Here is a 7,874-nt window from a genome sequence, read left to right on the forward strand (position 1 = left end):
TCTACTGACTTCTCTCACCTGCTGACTCCACCCATCTACTGACTTCTCTCACCTACTGACTCCACCCATCTACTGACTTCTCTCACCTACTGACTCCACCCATCTACTGACTTCTCTCAACTGCTGACTCCACCCATCTACTGACTTCTCTCACGTACTGACTCCACACATCTACTGACTCCACCCATCTACTGACTCCACCCATCTACTGACTTCTCTCACCTACTGACTCCACCCATCTACTGACTTCTCTCACCTGCTGACTCCACCCATCTACTGACTTCTCTCACGTACTGACTCCACCCATCTACTGACTCCACCCATCTCCTGACTTCACTCATCTCCTGACTTCACCCATCTACTGACTTCACCCACCCACTGACTCCACCTATCTCCTGATATCCCCCATCTGCTGACTTCACTCACCTACTGTCTCCACCCATCTACTGACTCCACCAATCTGCTGTCTTCAACCATCTACTGACTTCACTCACCTACTGACTCCACCCATCTACTGACTTCTCTCACCTACTGCCTCCACCCATCTACTGACTTCTCTCACCTACTGACTCCACCCATCTGCTGACTTCACCCATCTACTGACTTCTCTCACCTACTGACTCCACCCATCTACTGACTTCTCTCACCTACTGACTCCACCCAACTGCTGTCTTCAACCATCTACTGACTTCACTCACCTACTGACTCCACCCATCTACTGACTTCTCTCATCTACTGACTCCACCCATCTACTGACTTCTCTCACCTACTGACTCCACCCATCTACTGACTTCTCTCACCTACTGACTCCACCCATCTACTGACTTCACTCACCTACTGACTCCACCCAACTGCTGACTCCACCCATCTGCTGACTTCACCCATCTACTGACTTCTCTCACCTACTGACTCCACCCATCTACTGACTTCACTCACCTACTGACTCCACCCAACTGCTGACTTCACCCATCTACTGACTTCTCTCACCTACTGACTTTACCATCTATGAACCACACCCACCCATTGACTTCACCAAACCACTGACATCACCCACCTACTGACTTCACTTACCCACTGACTTCACCCACCCATTGACTTCACCAAACCACTGACATCCCCCATATGCTGACTTCTCTCACCTACTGACTCCACCCATCTACTGACTTCTCTCACCTACTGACTTTACCATCTATGAACCACACCCACCCATTGACTTCACCAAACCACTGACATCACCCACCTACTGACTTCACTTACCCACTGACTTCACCCACCCACTGACTTCACCCAACTACTGACTCCACCCATCTCCTAACTTCACCTATCTACTGACTTCACCCGCCTAGCGACTTCACCCACCTAGCGACTTCACCCATCTGCTGTCTTCACCCATCTGCTAACTTCACTCACCTACTGACTCCACCCATCTACTGACTTCACCCGCCTAGCGACTTCACCCACCTAGCGACTTCACACATCTCCTGACATCCCCCATATGCTGACTTCTCTCACCTACTGACTCCACCCATCTACTGACTTCTCTCACCTACTGACTTTACCATCTATGAACCACACCCACCCATTGACTTCACCAAACCACTGACATCACCCACCTACTGACTTCACTTACCCACTGACTTCACCCACCCACTGACTTCACCAAACTACTGACTCCACCCACCTCCTAACTTCACCTATCTACTGACTTCACCCGCCTAGCGACTTCACCCACCTAGCGACTTCACCCATCTGCTGTCTTCACCCATCTGCTAACTTTCACTCACCTACTGACTCCACCCATCTCCTAACTTCACCCGCCTAGCGACTTCACCCACCTAGCGACTTCACCCATCTGCTGTCTTCACCCATATGCTGACTTCACCCACCCACTGACTTCACCCATCTACTGACTCCACCCATCTCCTAACTTCACCTATCTACTGACTTCACCCGCCTAGCGACTTCAACCACCTAGCGACTTCACCCATCTGCTGTCTTCACCCATCTGCTGACTTCACTCACCTACTGACTCCACCCATCTACTGACTTCATCCGCCTAGCGACTTCACCCACCTAGCGACTTCACACATCTCCTGACATCCCCCATCTGCTGACTTCTCTCACCTACTGACTCCACCCATCTACTGACTTCTCTCACCTACTGACTTTACCATCTATGAACCACACCCACCCATTGACTTCACCAAACCACTGACATCACCCACCTACTGACTTCACTTACCCACTGACTTCACCCACCCACTGACTTCACCAAACTACTGACTCCACCCACCTCCTAACTTCACCTATCTACTGACTTCACCCGCCTAGCGACTTCACCCACCTAGCGACTTCACCCATCTGCTGTCTTCACCCATCTGCTAACTTCACTCACCTACTGACTCCACCCATCTCCTAACTTCACCCGCCTAGCGACTTCACCCACCTAGCGACTTCACCCATCTGCTGTCTTCACCCATATGCTGACTTCACCCACCCACTGACTTCACCCATCTACTGACTTCTCTCACCTACTGACTTTACCATCTATGAACCACACCCACCCATTGACTTCACCAAACCACTGACATCACCCACCTACTGACTTCACTTACCCACTGACTTCACCCACCCACTGACTTCACCCATCTACTGACTTCACCCATCTACTGACTATATATTTCAAGGTTACCTGATCCCCAACAAGACATATTGGTGCCCCGCTGTTCCCAGCCAATAAAACAACGTTGCTGTAAAACACTACATTACGTGATGCACGGTTTCAGCGAATACAAACTGCAATCGTTACGATTACACACAGCATACTCCACACAGAGATGTTAATGCAGAGAAATGTGAAAAGGATTGGCTCTTGTGAAAAGAACCCAACTTCTAATGCACATGTGATAACTCAACTAAGGCCAACTTAATTAAACTGTATTATTGCAAATGGCGTATATTTGCATTCGATTGACATCGCTGAAAAGGATTCATTCGTTTTGAATAAAACGTCCCGGACTTCTTAGATCAAGTGTAGGGTGATCTTTAATTCACTGCCCAATGCTGGTTTATTTCTAAATCTGACATCGTGGCGTGTTTGCCCTCAATAACGGCGGCATGCCTTCATCGTACCGCTTCTATGGGACTCCGTTGAGAGTCCTGTGAACCCTTTGATTGCTGGCATGTATAATTATGACGTTTTGTATTTTCAAAGGCCTATTCGATTACATTTAGAGATGAAAGCTAAAGGTTGAATCTTCACCGGGGTGCCTTAGGAAGCTCATCGGAAGAAGTGCCGAGTGAGGCCTAAAGACCAAGTCACGTGATTACAAACAGTCACAATCGTAACGACTTGTGAACAAATCTGAAGATTTCAAATGGAAGTAAGCAGCGTCAGAAGGACTGGAATTCGGTGGAATAACGGGGCTTTTTCTTGCAATTTCCAACCCCGCTGTCGTCTGCCACGAGCACGTAATCAATGTCCCAGTAGTTAATCTCACAGAATCGACAATTCCAGTATACATGAACGATGGAGCCCCTTACCCGCAAACGGGTCCCGTTTCGGCTTGTTTGTGAGTAGATGGACTGGCGGGAGTCAATCAGTCCGCTCATTAGGTCTTTGTGCAGACAGCCCTCACTCCCTGATACCACGCAGCCGGTTTTCTTAATGTCGTTCCGCCATTGATTTGCCCAGCAAATAGCGGGGGTCGGGTGCGTCAATTGACCGTCAGACGCAACGCTTAACCGTCTGCAACCTGTCAAACTGTACCCGCAAATAAGGATACAGAGAAGTGTAAAGACTCTCAAATGATTTTCATACAGCATTGTTGACACAGTGAGGTAATTGGCGTTAAGGTCGATATTTTTAGATGTTCAAGTGCATAAGCCCCTTTCACATGAAAGAGATTAGCAGGTACATGTTTCTTTACAGTGTCTTGTTGCTCCATGTTTGACTGTTAGACAAGCAGACATATTATTCGAGTGTTATGTTCCAGACGAGAACCTTGGGGAAACTGTTAGGCGTAGAACAAATAAATCCTACTTTCAGTCTGGTCAATCAGAGACATATATTAAATCCTTGCTTTTATCTCTCAAGACGTATCTGGTCAATATTTGTAACTGTTTGTCTTCATGTCTTAACCATTAAATACAACATGAACAGACTGATCCCGTCTACTTTCAGACACGCAGCGCTTCCGTATATGTCCAACAAAACCAGTTTTATAACAATGACGGAATGATGGTGAATAGAAATTAATGGGTGATGTGCAAATCGTTGATGGATAAGGGATGGTGGGGTAGCCCAGTGGTTAATGAGTGTCCATCAGGCCGAGGACCAGGTTCGAGTCCCCAGATGATAATGCGCATGTCCATTTCCGGTGTCGGAATATTGTTTCAATATTCAACGATGAGATTTTTACCATAATTAGTATTAATACTAATCCCTAGGAATAAGTTATCTCTTTTTGTCATCTGTATTGTCAGTGTGTTCATTGGTTATAGTTGTTTGGTCAATGAATCACAGCGTATTTTAATCAATGAGAAAATATCTTTACCTCTATCGCCCGGCTGCAAAGATCGTGGTTGATCCTTCTCACATCCTCGATTGTCCAGGGCATAATTCTGCATTCTTTTAGGACAACAACCCTGTACAGATTTGCTACCATACATACGTTTTTAGTCCGATTCAAATGACACGATGCTTAGGATAGTCGTCCAATTACATTGTATTCATTTTGTTACATGTCGATTCCCAACAAGCGGAATAAAATCAATCCATACAAATTACTGCACAGCAATTACGATGGCAGTAAACAATAGAATGGTAGTACAATATTCAATGCCTTGTTCCAATGTGATGAAAATGTGTGAGAGATACCTACACACGCTCTTGTCCCACTATCTATACAGCCTTACAAGCTACTGGAAATTCCTACAGTGCTCCCACCAGTCTATCGGTACTAGAACATTAAAATAGGTTTCCAGACCCGTGAAGATCCGGGGTAGAATAGGTCTTCAGCAACCCATGCTTGCCGTAAAAGGTGACCATGCTTGTCGTAAGAGACGACTAACGGGATCGGGTGGTCAGGCTCGCTGGCTTGGTTGATCAATGTCATGGTATTGCGTGGATCGATTCGCATGATGTCAATCACTGGATGGTCTGGTCCAGACTCGATTATTTACAGACCGTCGTCATATAGCTGGAATGTTGCTGTATGCGGTGTTAAACAGCAAACAAACAAACAAAATAAGTTTCCATAGCATTCTATCACCGTCCACGGTATACCGGACTGGTAGTTTACACACCAAACTAGCATATAAATATAGTAACTTCCTGACGACTGATCACTGTCCAAACAGAATGCAATGAGCGTCTACCGAATCCCAACAGAAACAATGCTACACAGCTACAACCACTGGTAAACAACAGAATACACCGCCATATAACAATATTAATACCCATGCTCATGGGTTTCATCTATGTGGTCATCGTCCGACATCTGCATCACTTCGGTCGTCCCTCACACATTTAGCTGACACGGCGTGATATAACTTGAATACTGTTCAAAGTGGCGTTAAACCCAACTGACTCTCTGATGTTTTCGGTTACATATATGCAGCAGTACCCACAGGTGGCATCCGTAGCTTGTCAGCTTGCTGTCTGGTTTAAACCTTTTGGTCATGTGGCGTTCGATCCCGAATTAGAAGGTTATGGTTCGAATCCCATCACGATACTCGGACATTTCTTGCCCGCTACATACATAAACGGTGATAGACTAACGCTTAGTCTCTCAAAATATATAACTTTGATAGAAACAAGAAACAGGATATAAAAGGAGCCCCTGTGAGATAGGCGACTGAACCTGTAAAATCTAGACTTACTTCATTTAGAGCTTTTATAGCCTTACAGTAACGCCCGAGTGGAAGGGGAGAGCCGCAACTGACTCAGCAGTTTGACTTGGAATACCATATTTTTTTTGTGCAAGACCGCCTCCGTGGTCTAGTAGATAGAGCGTTTGCCTGGAGAACGGAAGGTCGGTGGATCAGTACTCGGCTGCGCCATGCCCGAATACATAAATATATGGTGCTTGTTGTTACCCTGCCTGGCGTTCGGCATTAAGGTCCTAAAACAAGGACTGGTAATCTCTTTTACAGTCTAATGTGTCTGAGTGGGGTATCCATGTCAATAAAATAGTACAATAAAACCGGCATTATTCCGGACTAGTTCAAACAACAACAGCAGCAACAACAACAACAACAACAACTACTACTACTACTACTACTACTACTACTCCTCCTCCTTCTCCTCCTCCTCCTACTACTACTACTACTACTACTACTACTACTGCGACGACAACTGCTACCATTACTTCGATTCATTTCGAGTGAAATCGACTTATTTGACCTTTCAAATACCATTATGGACGACAATAAAAAACAAAACGAGATCTGGCGAGATTTGATCGGACGAGACGAGATCATACGAGAAGACATTTATTTGTTGTCGGTGATCGAAGTGATAGAGTTGAGATAAGGTGTGAGTCAAAACTATTTCCGAATAGTTTATAGAATTGACAGTCGATCGAAAAGTGACATTAACTTTCATCAATGTATTTTATTATGGGCCAAAGCTAACAATTTGGACGCAAGTCGATTTTGCAAATCAAGCATGCTATCCGTGAAATCACCGTCCTTCATTTCACCTCTCACTATCGTATCGTGACAAAGCTTATTCATTTCAAATCAAAGTCAACTTTGATCACGTAAACAGACAGGTTTCGCGGCCTTCAACTAGGGACAGGACGATTACATTCATTCACTGGAAGAACCTACGTCGTTATTTCTTTCCCAGATTAAATATATTGCATATTGGGGACCACAACTGAATGACAAATTTGACACAATGTCCACTATCTTAAATATGGTTGATCGCAATGATGTAATTTTCTACAAATTTTGCAGACAATTTTAACGACCAATTCGAGAAAGGCGGTTTTATTCACTCCTGCAGTTCCCAGCGGAGGGAACTGCGCAAAGATATCGCGCACATGAAAGCGGGGCCCAGTCTCCGCTCTCCCAAAGTCCGTCCAGCTAATCTTTCACCGCGGCTTCCGCGTCCTATGGGGGAATATGCCAGTCTAAATCTGCGCGGCAAGCACACTATAATCACATATTATCAACTACAAGGCTACCCCGGGGATACAGGGAGGCAAAAAGCTAATAGAAAATAAAGTTTGGCACGAAGGCATTAATATTATTGCACGACTCAGGGGAGTCACAGTTAATCACGGCAAATTTCCCTGTCTCCCTTATCACTTGATCGGATAACTCGAGTTTTACATATTTTATTCAAAATCAATATTAGGTGAATAATTCTTGGAAGTTTCCAGTGATGAAATACGAAAATATTTTGCAAGAATCTTTGATCTGTTGACATCGATATTATAAGTCAAAGTCAAATATTGAGAGAATAAAGACGCCTTTGTTGGAGAACCCATCGGCTTGGGCAACTGTTGCTTTAGTTATTTAAACACACTTCTGTGAAGCTCGACCCATTGATTCCTCACAGCACTGGGGCCATTGGGAAGAAGCATGGAACAGAAGAGTTATCGCCCTTTGATAAAAGATTCAATAATTAATGGAAACGATGCATGTTTATTTGAAACCCAACTCCCTGTATGAAGTCATCTTCTTTTGCTTCCCATATTTCTGTCGCTGATTAATGTGATAAAGTTTCACAGTTTGTATGTACCGAAACTTTAGGCACATAAGGAGAAGTGCCAATGCGAAAATAGGATGGCTACAAATAGTGTGTAAATGACTTAAAAATGGGGGTTGTGTAATGTATGTGGTTTTTTTTTATGTTTAACGCC

The sequence above is a fragment of the Haliotis rufescens genome, unplaced genomic scaffold (genome assembly GCF_023055435.1).
Source record: "Haliotis rufescens isolate VD_foot unplaced genomic scaffold, xgHalRufe1.0.p SCAF_2, whole genome shotgun sequence".
Lineage (NCBI taxonomy): Eukaryota > Metazoa > Mollusca > Gastropoda > Lepetellida > Haliotidae > Haliotis > Haliotis rufescens.